Raw genomic sequence first — 15,670 nt, 5'->3', positions numbered from 1 at the left:
ACGGGGTGAAACGCGTTTTCCGGACACAGCGGGTCCACCGGCGCCAGTTCTAGCACATGGATCAATACCCTCTTTGCTGAAACATTCACAGGTTATGCACACTTTGTGTGCCTGCAACAATTTCTCCTGTTAGTTGTAATCTGGGTCAATCCCGGAGACGATCCACACTATTGATCTATTTACTTGATTATGGATAACAGTGTTTATCTTAAGAGGATCCTTACAGCTTTATTTGAAGTCTATATATGTGTATGCCTGTAACAATTTTCCCGTTTAGTTAAAATCTGGGCTAATCCCGGAGACAATCCATATTTATTGATCTGTCTACCTGACCACAGATAACAGTGTTTAATCTTAGAGGATCCTGACAGGCTCATCTCAAATCCATATATATGTATGCCTCATCTCTTCTTTCTATCAATTTAAGACACTTCCTTAACAGGCATATACTATTGTACAGATTGTGTTTCGCATGTGGGGTAACAACCACAGGATTACTATAAGGGTCTTATAATTATTATGATATGTATATGGTCCTAAGTTGTTTTGCAGTTACCTTTTTTGTTTCGGAATCACTGCAATATAATTTATTGTATCTACATAAGTTTGGTGATTCCTTTTTCATTCATTTTCTCTCATTTCCGTGGACTCTCATCTACGATCCAGGGTGCACGGTACTACAGGAGTGGGCACTGGAGCATCCAGCCTAACGTAGAAAGCAGATCCACACGTTTCCTATGTGACCACTGTCACACTCTTTCATTTAGGTGCACTCTCATTGGTGTCCAACCCACCCACTTTCTCTACTATCAAACCACACTGCCAGTGCCCGATTCCGTCCGATCTTGGAAGCTAAACAGTGTTGGGCTGGGTCAGTACCTGAGGAGGAGACTCACAGGGAATACCCAGTGTTCTAGAGCAGGAATCATTTTATATGATGTGCGTCATATGACACCAACAGCAGCATCACTGCTTATCCTTAACAACTATTTCTTGTTACTGTCATAATACCAATAATTATTTGATAAGATCCTTTGAGTATTCTACAATTCCAAATTTGTGCGTTTAATGGTGACCGGTATGAACTTGGTATTGTTTCTTTCAGTATTCTGACCTTTTCAATACAGACACAATATCCAATTAACCACATAGTGGTCTCATCAATACAGAATGTCTGTACTGGTCGGGTTGAAATGGGTGTAAGACTTTAAAGTGTCTACAGCCTTTCTTATCACACTTTGTGAGACAGGACCAGGACATTTTTACATTTTTTCTATATATACACCATATTTCTTCACAATATTCAACTTGGATCATGCATCTTTCTATGGGTAATCAGATTTCTTTTTAATTAATATTTAAATAAAAGTATGTCTTAACAGTATATTTCATGATTAATTAAAATTTTAAAAGTTTTCTATTAACAAGAGTGCGCCCACACAAGAGCCTTCTTTCTCTTTTTTTATTGACCTATGCTCTACCTGGCTCTGGGCGCACCACCAAACTGGACGGAGATTTGATAATTTAATGTAACAAGTCCCAATTGTCCAAATTTTGGTTTCCTCACATTTGACTTTGATTTTGGTAAAGACCAGTGCCGGGTCGGCCCTTCTTTATGGAAACTAGCTCAGCCTTTCTCTGACTACCACAGACCTATAAACAGGGAGCCCGGTGAGAAGGCCACAACCTGCATGTTGGGCACAGCAAAACCCTGTGATGGGGCACCTGATGAAAACCACTGAGTGAGAACTGTGACAGCCTCAGGGAGACAAGGAGAAGCGTGGGAATTTGAGTGGGACTATTGAGTCATGTTTTTGTGAGAGTAGTGGTTGCGGTGACATCGGCCAGAACTTAGTGTGTGGACTGCAATCTCCTGCCAGGAACACTGTGTGGGTAAGCTCAGTAATTGACCTGGCAATTGTATAAGTTATCAGGTGGTGTGATATTGGTGTGTTGTATTGTATTGTATTGTATTGTATTGTATTGTATTGTATTGTGTTACATCCATAAAATATGGCAAAGATACAGTTGCACCTTCCCTGTTGTGTTGTCTGTGTGATTCTGATCCCTACAGGCAACTTGGGTTATCCAGTGAGCCCCAGCTCTTATAACCCGGTACCTGACAGATAACATCAGGACATACTACTTCTCTTCTTCATCATTAATGACCCAATTCATTTCATTACCCCAACTTTTGCCTTTGTGGCCTTACAAACAAAATGATTTGGAAAGAACATATCTGTATTGTCCTATGGTAGACAGTTTCCTATTATAAGAGGTATTCAAGATATATTTACAGGCTGGGAGAAGTGTTCCCATATGAAGTAAAAAAGCAAGCCAAGTCTGAATTTTTATCCTCTTATAAATCTATAAGCACTCTCGTTGAAGATATAATCCTACTTACTGTATATATGTCAACATTCCACAATGAGGTTATAACACAAATCACATGCTGCAGCCTTCAAGCCAAAGCATAACAACTGTGCACTTTTTGTGTCTGGTTTTAATGTGTTGAGAAAAAAGACAGCTATGAGCAGCTGGTGCTAAGAGGCATTGACAATGTACTTTTATTTAGCAAATGTAAAATGGTAAGCCCCAATTTAGAAAACGTTAGTTATGGATTTACCAGGTGTAAAATATCTTTCCCCTTATTTAGCTTGCTTTTTTGTTTGTTTTAAGAATGTTCTGTGTTTTTTTTTAACCAAGACATTATGAATATATATATATATATATATATATATATATATATATATACTGTATATATATATATATATATCAGCAATGACCGGCACTCCTTAGTTGAAAATAATGATTGCCCGATGCCAATTGTAAATACCAGTTGCAAGATGATGGTGGCACTCACAGGTCTTTGAAGTGAAAAGACTTAAGTAGCAGCAGTCAAACGACTTTCAGCCAGTCTGCAAAGACCTGTGAGTGCCACCATCATCTTGCAATTGGTAATTTATATATATATATATATATATATACATACAGTATATGTATATTACTGTAGAAACTTCATCAACTACAACATAAAAATTAATTAAACTCACTGCTTGTAATTTCAGACATATATATATACAAGATGCAGTTAATATCTCGGCTGTAGAGATCCCGCCTGCCGGAATACTAACCCGGATTCCCGACATCTATCAAAATCCCGTCATTGGAATTCGGAGGACAGGACAGAATTGCAGAGGAGAGGACAGAAAGACCAGCCATAGAAGGAGGTAAGTAATAATTTTGTGTAGGGATACGGTTATGAGGAGTGTGTGTGTGTGTGTGTGTGTGTGTGTGTGCTTGCCTATTTTGTCAATCCCGGGCCCCACAGTTTCTGATGGCAGCCCTGACAGTTACTAAAGAGCAATCTTACGGATCCTACCAGTACAATGTCCCACTTTCTTCATCCTGTCAAATTCCTGTCTCGCATCCTCTCTTTCCTCCCTATACTTGTGCTCTGTTGGTTAAACACTTTCCCTTATACCTCCGTCATCCCTATTTCCTCTCTAAAACTTCTCCAAGACTGCTGCAAAAGCTTCTTATAAACTTCCAATTTTTAAAAAAATCTCTCTACTCTCAGTCCACTTTTCCAACTTTAAATGGCTGAGCTATAAAGTAATGATGGATGGTGGCAGATATTAGCACAAAGCATTGATACATTACCGTGGGTGATAGGCTTTTGGAGAAATTAAGTGGTGTACCCTAATATGACACCTCAATAGGTATACTTAGGGTATACAGATATTGGAATACACTGACTTCATATATTTTTCCTTATTGGTACAGAATGATTTCCCAAACATCTCTGTACCGTACCACTGTATTATGTATACTGACAGCAAACATCGTATTTTACTCTATTACTAAGAGACAATCAATGTTAAAGGAGCCACATTGCTGTTTAATTTGTGTTTATTCACCAGTTGCAATTTAGATTTAGTGTAGCCAGGGAGAGTCTTTTGTCTGCCAGTATTGTGTGTGACACAGAATGACCCGCCTAATAAGTGAAGCTGAAGTGGAAACGTCATTATCTACCCGGACAAAAGATGAAGTTACACATTTGAGCACTCTGACTAATGGGACAATTTGTGGACTGGTGTGAGCTCCTGTGTCTGTCTGTAGAACAAAAAGGACAAACCATACATCCAAAGCTAAGATAATGGTTTCAGGCCAACCACACATCTGCTCAGTCCTGTCAAAATGCCTTTCCCATGTACCTTCCCACCATATCACTGTATTGATTTACACTTCATATTCCAAAAGAGAATTCCACACTCCCTGCAGTCTTTAGCTTTTGGGGAACTACAAGCCCCAGCTTGTAGCCTGAGACTGCTAGGGTGGAGGGACAAGGATTGTCTTTGGGATTGGGAATATGAAGATCTCACATTCTGCCATCATTCTATTTTGAAATGCAGTGACATATTTCCTCACTCACCCATGCAGAAACACATTCTCTCCTCCCAGCAACACATTCCCCGGCACACTTACCTGTCCACTAAAGCTAGCAGAGAGTGACACTAATAGGCCTATTTATGAAGATCTGATGAGATATAAAACCTATAGCCGTAATTTATCATTACAATTGGAAAATTGTTCGGAGCTGTAGGCATTAATTTGTTAGCTAGTCACTTCCTGCGTGCATGGTAAACCTGAATGATCAGACCTTTGGCCTTTTAGTTCCACTTCCACTATCCATAAATAGAGCCCCTAGCCTCTCTCACAATACTAAGATCCACTGTAGTAATGGGACAGTCTGTCAGTGAACCAGAGTGAACCTTATTTATTCTCATTCGCCCCCAGACTAATCATACTGACAAGTGGTTATGGATCAATGGGTTGACCTCTATAAGGTTGACAGTCAATAGGCTGAACACTATTGGTTGACATGTACAATGACGCAGTGAAAAGGTCGACACGGGACAGGTTGACACATGAAAAGAATGACATGAGGTTTTTTTTATGTTTTTGGTGTAGTTTTCTCCATAACATGACCAGGAATTCCAATTAGTGCACCACGTCCCCTTGCATGGCTCTCGGCTGTGGGCACAGGTTACTATTCCCAATCATAGTCCACATGGATTGTAAAGTATAAAAAAGTTAAAAAGAAAACAAAATGTAAAAAAGTAATGTCGACATTTTTATATGTGACCTGTCCCATGTCAACATTTTCAGTGTCAACATTTTTCCTATGTCAACCTTTTTCATGTAGACCAACAGTGGTTGACCTACTGACTGTCGTCGTCCTAAGTACTGTCGACCTACCATTCGGATACCCTGACAAGTGTCTTATATTAACTTAAGAGTGGATGGGTTTCCCCATTGCCCATCAGGTGTTAGGCATAAGCCTTAGGGGTCTGTGTACTAAGGGGGACATTTACTAAGCAGTGATAAGAGCGGAGAAGTGAGCCAGTGGAGAAGTTGCCCATGGCAACCAATCAGCACTGAAGTAACAGCTATAATTTGCATACTATAAAATTATACAGAGCTGCTGATTGGTTAATGGGGCAACTTCTCCACTGGCTCACTTCTCCGCTCTTATCACTGCTTAGTAAATCTCCCAAGTCTTGTAGAGAGATACATTGGAGAGAGATAAAGTACCAGCCAATCAGCTCTTGACTGCCATGTTACAGGCTGAATTGAAAAATTACAGTTAGGAGCTGATTGGTTGGCTGGTACTTTATTACAGTCCACTTTATCTCTCTCCAAGGCTTAGTACATAGACCCCTTAATCGGGCTATGCATACATTCATTGTTCTCAGTGTTTCCAGAATTGAAAAATCCCTCCTCCATGTAAGTAAAAATCTTATTGATATCATACCATAGATATCATACAATACATGGTACCTCTTTGGGGGCATATTTTTCACCTAAATTCACACAGTGAACAAATATTTTCACTTGAATTTACCAATGTTTTCTTGCCAAGATAAGAGCCTCTCTTGGCGTAGAGCTGGAAGCGGTGGGAAAGAACAAAGCTATCACTGATTCCTCAGCAGCCAATACGCATGCTCTCCAGAAACATTGGCGAGTTAGCAGCCCATAGGCTACTATAGGATAATGCAATCTGGAAATGTTATCCTTATCTTGGATAATCTGACAGTTTTCCAGACCCAATGGAAAGCTATAGGGGGTTGCTGCTGTCAGAAATGGAGTGAACACAGCAGATATCTCCTGTGATCCCTACATAGTACAATCTGAAGATAATTAATATTTGCAGGTATCCCCCGAAAATGTCTGTTTTCAGGAGAATATCCTGCGAATATTATTGCTGTTTTATTACTTGTTTCCAACCGTAAAGCACAACAGAATATGCTGCCACTACAGTATATAAGTAAAAGTTAATTTATTTATTAAGTTTCTTATATAGCGCAGCAAATTCCGCTGCGCTTTACAATTGGAAAATAAACAGACCCATTATTTACCATATGACCTCCCGACACTGCTGCAATTTAGCCTAACCTGCACACCACGATTTACTCCCTACAAGTAATATTTATATCTCAAATACAGAACAAAGACATTGCTGTGAGCTAGAACCTTACATAACTCTCTAGCACAGATTAGTGTTTATAAATAATACAGTGCAAATATCATTTCATAAAAATGTTGTTCTTAATAAACATTTCTCAAACTTGAGAAATTGATACTGTATAAATTGATACTGTACAAAATGGGCTGGAATAGATGGAGGGGAAATAGCTCTGCTTTCCATATTGATGAAGGATAATGGTTCTACGATTGAAAATGTCAATATTAAACAACAGACAGTTTTATAATCTAAGGTTAAAAAATAGCCTAATCAATTGAATAAGCAGATCACACATCCACTTGTGGGTACAAATTGAAATACCATATATATATATATTTTTTTTTTACTGTAACGTTTTAACAAATGTAATATTTTTTTGCAAATAAAACCTACATTTAACAGCCCTTAAAGTTCAGACCCAAATACTTTGGCTTCAAGCCACTCTGGATGCCATCATTTCAGAAAATAAAATAGAAACCAAAATTGAAAGACTATAATTGGACCAAACAGTTGCTGCTGTTTCTATAAGCTAGTGTCTGCTTCCATTTTTTTTCTAAGTGATTTTGTTTTAAAGTGTGTTTTAAGGATGTCAGTAAAATTACTTATTTTATATGATGTGATTTAAATTTATATGCACCTTACAGTAAATTGCTTTTATGTGTAGGGACAGGAGCAGAGAGAGAGATGCATTTACTGCTGCTTACTACTGCGCATCCAAGTCTCACAATTAGTTGTGTACTTCACTTATTTGTGTATTCATATTTTCATGACCACAAAATGAATTATGGCAAAAATGTTGTTTATGTCATCAATGTATTCAGTACATCTAATAACTTATAACATAAACACGCACACATAAATATAAATATATAACAAACTGGCCACAAACCTCAGTGTGTAAATGCCAAGAAATACTGCAGATCCTGATGCACTTACGGTATAGACCAAGTTATTCACAAGGACTGAACCACATCATTTTCTTCATGTTTAATTCTGATGGAAGTTTGTATAAATATGGAACATGCCATTCAATCAGAAGCAACATGGTAACTGAAAATGAATGTGATATTCCAAATGTAAATTTTTGTACCTACTTTATATCCACTAAGACATATATTATTAGCCCATATCTACAGACTACCTGTCCAATCAGAATATGGAGGTGTGGTCACATACTGCAGTGGGTGTGGCTAAGCCATAGTAAGCGTGACCACACACCCCATATGATTTAAATATATGTCAACATTCACTACAATCAGGACAAATTGTGCTATGCACTTGGTCTGACTGAAAACTCCACCGCAAACTGCCTTTTGGGATAAAGGCACACCCCTAATGAAAGGCTTTTTAAGATGGAACTGAACTGGCACAGTAACACCAGAATTAACAGTAGGTATGCTAGTCCACCCACACATTTACCCAAATAATTCATTATTTGTGGCAGCATATTAAGGATTGAGTGTAATGCGTAATATCATACAGAAATATCCTTTGTCCATATGTTATTTTATGACTGTGCTAGGAGATTGGATACATCATTTAGATGCAGTCAGCTGCAGTAAGAATGTCCCTGCAAATGCATTTTATTAGTACACAAATGTACAAGTACATTAAATGTAGGGACAAAAGAAAGCTAGCTGACTGAGTAAACAGCGCTCTCAGCGGAGGAGCAAACTGAACAAACATAACATTGACCTTGGGACTACTGTAGAGCCATTTGCCAACGTCTCGCACCTGTCACTATCGACAAATCAACATAAAGAGTGAGAGGCTAGACTCACACACTCTGCAAGTATCATGTTGTGGCACAAACGTACATTCTGGGACAAGGAGACAGTTTCTCACTAACGGCAAGTCTTTTGTTTTCAACGTCAAGTGCTCATATTTGGATAGTGCAGAAGTCCAGCAAAACGTAATTTTACACAATGTTCTGCTGGTTTAAGAAGAGATGACAGATGCCATCAGTGGTCCAACTGAAGGTCTGTGGGATTCTGTAAGTAGTCTCACATGCACCACTCTGCTATTGTCAGCAAAATCATCTCAACTGTTCTGATGGCAATCGCTTTAAGCGTCCCCAATTCTATCCCAACCACACCACAGAGCAAAATGACCTGGCTGTCATCACCCCAGGTATATTCAGTCTGTAAATGCAAATTTACAGAGTGCAGAGTAGCATTCTGTGGAATGGCACAGCAGAGGTAGAATTGAAAATGTACTGCACCAATGTAAAGGCAGAAACCTAGCACTCAGATTGATTGATTGGTTGATTGATTAAGTATGCATTTGATAAACAGTATAAAGTCATAGATGTCACACGATCCCCTTTGGAAGTGATACCATTTGCAGCATGATCATGATATTGGCAATTATCATCACATCCGAGTTGAGGACCATAGTGATGTGAGCATTGGTGAAGTTAGATTAAGGACTTTTTTATGGTATATCTCAGCAGTGGGACGCTTTTCCCATTATTTGTGACAATTATACTGATTTTCCAAGGTGATAACACTTGGCGGATTTATAGCTGCCACATTCCAGCGCAAAGGTAGACACATTGTATATAGTAAATATCTTCACTTGACACAAGTGACATCAGGGTTACCACCAATAATGTACTGTTATTTGTTCATAATACACATATTAAGTGATAATATTTGATACTACAGCCCATTCGACTAAAGATGAGACATATGGGGTGTGTGGCTAGACATTCATCTCAGATGGACGTAGATGCCTGGAGCTCATTAACGCTCACCGCAGAAATCCACTTAAATCTCTCACTTGCTGTCACCAGCCATGGTATGAGAAGCAACTGCATTCAAAACACTCACCAGCAGGCTTGACGACCTTGATAACAGCGGCAGGTGTAATTACCTGAAGGATCGAGGTATCTCAGAGGACATTCCAACACAAGGCCTCATCAATTTCCTTATAAAAAATGTCAACAAAATCCTGCGTCAAGACCCTGACTCATCCATCATTTGTGACAGGCTGCACCAAGCACTACAGCCTAGAGAGGCCCGAACAGACAGACCCAGAGTTGTCATATGCCACCTACATTACTAGATGCAGAAAGACGATTTTCTCAGGAAAGTATGCCAACTGGATATCATTGATGGTCAGAGAATTAAAATCTATCATGATATCATGATAGATCATGACATGTCTGTCATGACAGGTGCACCAACATACCAACTTCCTTTTTTTTCTATTTTATGTGTAAACTGATTGAGGTTGACAGTGGAACTCTGCATCTGATCACATGAAAAAAGAATAATTATTATATATATCTTATGATTCAAATACAGTAAATGCATGTTTTAGGATAATAAACATGTATAGATGGGTATTGTACGATATGTCAAAATTCAGGATGTCAATATTAAGAATGTCAATGCCAGAATATTTACATTTCTAATTGTCAACATGTCAGCATGTTGACCATGCAAAAGTCCATTGGCATGGTAAGTATGGCTAGCTATAACTGCAGCTTAACCCTAACACTAAAATTGTAAAATAGGTAAAAAAGGCAAAACATTTTTTAGGTATGTAAGTGAAAGGAGAAAAACAAAAGGCGGAGTAATAAGACTAGAGACAGAGAGTGGGAGTCTTGCTGAGGGAGACATTGTAATAGCAGATCATCTTAATTATTTTTGCTCAGGATTCAATACTTAAAGAGAGGGGAAGGGGCAACAGTTAAGTTGCAAGTATATTTATAAAAATTAGATAGTTACAAGTACATTTACTGAAAGTGGATAAATCAATTGAGCCAGATGGGGTACATCCAAGGGTACTAAAATAGCTTACAGAGGTGCTGGTAGCACCATTAACAGAATTATTCAACCAATCACAAGCTACAGGTGTAATTCCAGAGGACTTGAAAAAAATTAATGTAGTTCCACTGCACAAAAGTGGAAGCAAAATAGAGGCAAGCAACTACCGACAAGTGAACCTTACATCAGTATTAGGGAAACTGATGGAAAAAAAGAGTTGCAAAATAGATCAAATCTAGCAAGTTACAGGATCCCAAACAGCATGGAGTTTACTGGGGGAAGATCATGTCTAACAAATCTTATTGACTTTTTCTGCTGGGTGACTAAAGTAATATATTAAGGGGGCTTATCTAGACTTTAGTAAGGCTTTTTGACACTGTCCCACATCACAGACTGTTAAATAAACTTGTTTGAGAATGGATTCTAAGGTGGTTGAATGGATAAGATCTTGGTTGCAGGATAGAAAACAAAGAGTTGTAATAAATGAAGTGCATTCACAGGAGGGAAATGTTACCAGTGGAGTACCCCAGGGATCTGTACTTGGACCAGTGCTTTTTATCATCTTTATTGGTGACATTGAAGGGAAAGTTTGCCTTTTTGCAGATGACACAAAAGTAGGCAACAGGGTAGACACACAAGAAGGGGTAAATCTAGATAGACTAGAGTAGTGTTTCCCAATTTCAGTCCTCTGGACCTCACAAAATTCCACTTATCGGGCTATCGTTTTATACTGTAAAATGGAATCTGTGTGGTCCCAACCGTAGAGATCTTGTCCTGCTTCTAATTATATCAGTATAAACTGCATATGTATATACATATGACATATCCATATATTGCGATTGAAAGCGTATATTCACCATTGATCTCCATATACCAATGGGAGTACATGTTCAAAGATGTTGTACTGTACAGTTCTTTTTTGGAATTCATACATTTTGAGGCATGATCCTATAAAAAGTAGCCGGAATGGGCGTGTTACAATTACTAGCAGAAATGGTACAAGAACTATCTATTTCCGGAACAAAAAGCGGTGCCAGTATTTGGTAATACCATTGAGTGCCACCACTGCTAATGTGGAAGAAATATAACAGACATGATAAAGTATGATTTTCCATGACCATCCTAACAAAGACGGAAGGACATGAGCAAATCTGCCAGTCCATGCCGTAATTAGCAGATATTTATTGATTAGAACATTTGGTACATAGTATTTACAGCTTGTATTATATGCAGGAAGTGTATGTGTTTTTTCATCTTGTGGGTATTGTCCCGTTTAGATAATTCTATAAGACCCCATACAAGCTATTGGTTACACTTCTAAGCTAAAACACTGCATACTTCATATTCCCTTAACTTAATTGACTAAATTAACTCATTATGACTGCCATTAACACCCCCTTGCAAGCACAATGAGGTTGTTCCTTAAAGATCTAATTACATATTATTGTGTAACGTAGCCTCCCCTCCTTCCAATGACCAAGTCAATAGTACATTATTACTTTAACACTAATTATGCTTCAATAGAAGTCACTGGTGGACAATACTCCCCAGACCAATAGTGAAAACCCCAAAGTAAAGGACCAGTTGCTGCAAAAGCTTTGAAGTTGCCAAAAAGCTATTAAAATAACATGCTGGATAAAAACAAACAGATGTACAGGCATCATTGTCAGAAAACCTTTGATCCCTGGAGCTGCTGCTGCTAATCTGGTTCCCTGAAGACACAAGTAACTTTGTTACTCCAGCTAATGACACTGCTTAGGGTAATGCAAGTTCTGTAAATGGGAGACTATGCTGCTTTCTCAGAAACGTCTTTGATCACTGACAATTATTAAGCAATGCAGTTTCATTGCTGGTAAATAGACAAATATGTGAAGAAGTCCTGGGACTATATGAAGGCAGGACAGTTACAGTAGGCGCGGAATGTGGAGGGTGAATCCGGTAAAGCTGATAACAGTGAATGTAATTCTCGGAAGTGCTAGTGTTGCAGTTTTAAACATGATATACATTACGTGCATCATCACAAATACACTTCATGAACTTCAATACATGTTTTTTCTTCCTTCCTGGTATATTTGTGTTTATTTTAACTATGGGTTGTGGTATAATGCAATGGCTGAAGATGAGATATTACAATATATTATAACGGTATTATATATTATGATATATTATATATATTATGATGTTTCCAGCCTATCCTGCTGCCTCACCTTGATCCTTAGTGGTATGATGAATAGTCATTGGAACTGATTACCCAAAATGGCTGCCTCACATTTGTCTTATATTCATGGCGTCTGTATTTTATGTAAATCTAAACCTCTGTATCATGTACTTGTAAAGCACATTGGGCCGGATTCAAATGTTCCCCCCTGCTCCCTTCCGCGATCGCGCTCGCCCACAGCTATTGTAATGTTACTACGGACGGGCGCGTTAAGTTCATTTCAGCTCGCTACCCCCAGAGATAGCGAGCTGAAATGCACGTAAAGAGACCTGTTTCGGCACCCAAACGGGTCTTTTCACGATCGTGACCATCAGTTTAGGCGGGTTTAGGCGCGCAGAGCACTTACCCGACTGTACTGGGTGCGATAGGGGCGATAACGGTCCATTTGAATATCGCCCCTCTATCTCCCATCACTTTAGACGGAAGATAGGGGGCGCGTTAAGATTTGAATTCCCACCATTGAGTCCTTTTTGGAGAAAAGCATAGGGGGAGAAGTACTAAGCATTGGAGTGATAAAGTGGAGAGAGATAAAGTGCCAGCCAATCAGCTCCTAACTGTCTTTAAAAACACAGCCTATAGCATGGCACTTAGCAGCTGATTGGTTGGTAGTTGATGTCTACTTTATTAAGGGCCCTACAAACCTAGCGATTGGCCGCAGAGGCACATCATGCAGGGAGAGACAGGACATTGCTGCTACGTAGCAGCACATCATGCAGAGATAGAGAGGAGATTGCTGCTACGCAGAGGCACATCATGCAGGGAGAAAGAGGAGATTGCTGCTACGCAGTGGCACATGCAGGGAGAGAGGGGAGATTGCTGCTACGCAGCGGTACATAATGCAGGGAGAGAGAGATTGCTGCTATCATGCAGGGAGAGAGAGGAGATTGCTGCTATGCAGCGGCACATCATGCAGGGAGAGAGAGATTGCTGCTATCATGCAGGGAGAGAGAGGAGATTGCTGCTACGCAGCAGCACATCATGCAGGGAGAGAGAGGAGATTGCTGCTATGCAGCGGCACATCATGCAGGGAGAGAGAGATTGCAGCACATCATGCAGGGAGAGAGCGGAGATTGCTGCTACGCAGCGGCACATCATGCAGGGAGAGAGAGGAGATTGCTGCTACGCAGCGGCACATCATACAGGGAGAGAGAGGAGATTGCTGCTATGCAGCGGCACATCATGCAGGGAGAGAGAGATTGCTGCTATCATACAGGGAGAGAGAGGAGATTGCTGCTACGCAGCAGCACATCATGCAGGGAGAGAGCGGAGATTGCTGCTACGCAGCGGCACATCATGCAGGGAGAGAGAGGAGATTGCTGCTACGCAGCGGCACATCATACAGGGAGAGAGAGGAGATTGCTGCTACGCAGCGGCACATCATGCAGGGAGAGAGAGGAGATTGCTGCTACGCAGCGGCACATCATACAGGGAGAGAGAGGAGATTGCTGCTACGCAGCGGCACATCATACAGGGAGAGAGAGGAGATTGCTGCTACGCAGCGGCACATCATATAGGGAGAAAGAGGAGATTGTTGCTGCTCAGCGTCACTCACCTAATCTAATAATGCCACAACCACAAAAACTACCGTTCTGTCTGCCATCAAACAAAAAACATGAATAGCAACCACAGAAAGGGGTGGGAACGTAGGAAGGGAATTTCCAGTAGACTACTATGTATGACACAAGGCAAAGGTGTCAATCTTAAATTTTTTATAGGGTCCACTCTCGACTCAACCTCAGGGCTTAAAATGGTTTCAGGCTCAACGTCAGCCTTACGTTTCACTATAGTAATGAATTTATCCATGGCTAAAAATTATTCTATAAAGGAAAAACATATGTTTTCTGTGATCTGAATACATAATTTGTTTTATTCAAACACAGATAAATTATTATTGAAGACCGTGTCCCTTTACAACTAGAAAGCAGATCTGCCTTTATGGTAATTATTTAGAAATTAATTTTAATTTCTTCATTCCCCTTTAAGGTGATAATGTGAAAGGCCCCACAGACATTAGGTAATGTCAGGAAGAACAGTAATTATATATGTTCTTAATTAAAATATTTTTTAGTCTGGTAAACAGGAATAAATCATGAAAACAATTGCTAGGCTAGATTAGGTAGGCTAGCACATAAGAACATCTAATTCTGTGAGCGGAGATGATATCTGCCAAAGCATGTGTTGATTCTATTAGATTTTATCACTTATCAGATAAATTACAGCTTGTACTTTAAATGTAGTTTGAAAACAAATTGCTGGACAATTTCCACATTCTAGAGGGGAGGGAGATCATGTTACTGGAAGGATGAGCAATCTTCTAAATTGATCAGGCAGCGTGCCAGAGATGTACATGTATTTTCAAAGCTCATTTTCATTTTTCTTAACATTCCAAGTTATGCTCATAAAAGGTATTTTTGGAGTTATTTACAGTAAAACATAATGCACTATTATATATGTGAGGGCATAATGTCAAATACGCACAGATCACATCCCAAATCTAAAAAGATTATCAACTTTTTGAATTTACATACAGGGTCTGATTCTGAGTAAGACAAAATGACGATATTCACGCAAATTGTCAAAGGCTTGTCAACTGTGCATGTGTCTAAGTAGCTAAAAGTGGCACTGCGAATGTGTTCCATACAGAGTCGCATGGCTGATTGAGATGCATGTAGTCTAAAAAGTATTAGGCTTTTCTAGGTGGTGACTGAGAGGAGGCTATTCAGACGTATGGAGATGTACCATCTTATATGCATGTTATAGGAATGTCTTGGGCATGTTAGGGAAGTGTATGCTTAATCTTGTCTATTGGAAGCCATTCTTTGATGGAGATTCTGCGCCTAGCATGGAGCAGGTTCAATTTTCCAGGGTGTATCCGATGGTTGTGTCTAAAGATGCACCAATCGGGATTTTTGCATCTAAAGAAGCACAAAGTGGACATCCCAGTCCTTGTACATTCGGATGTATGCATGTACAGCAGGGAAGGGCTTATGCTAGTATTAGACATAAAACTGCAGATAAAGGATACCACTGCGTCTGACTCAGTATGAGGTCCACAGAGTGTAAACTCTTAAGATGGTCTCTGCAATATGGATATTCACCCTGAGAGAAATTGACAGGATCCAGGAGCTTAGAAAGCCACAACGCACCCCA

General features: G+C 39.6%; 1 protein-coding gene and 1 pseudogene across 1 annotated transcript in view; one reads left to right on the top strand and one right to left on the bottom strand.

Annotated features, from left to right (window-relative positions):
- The window catches only part of DLC1 (DLC1 Rho GTPase activating protein), an 856,713-nt gene that overhangs the window by 183,585 nt on the left and 657,458 nt on the right, over positions 1–15,670 (bottom strand). The window lies entirely within an intron of this gene.
- On the top strand, positions 802–920 carry LOC134949500 (5S ribosomal RNA; annotated as a pseudogene).

Source organism: Pseudophryne corroboree, chromosome 1 (genome assembly GCF_028390025.1).
Source record: "Pseudophryne corroboree isolate aPseCor3 chromosome 1, aPseCor3.hap2, whole genome shotgun sequence".
Classification (NCBI taxonomy): domain Eukaryota; kingdom Metazoa; phylum Chordata; class Amphibia; order Anura; family Myobatrachidae; genus Pseudophryne; species Pseudophryne corroboree.
Note: the sequence above shows the minus strand (reverse complement) of the source record. Positions and strands in the feature narration are given on the sequence as shown.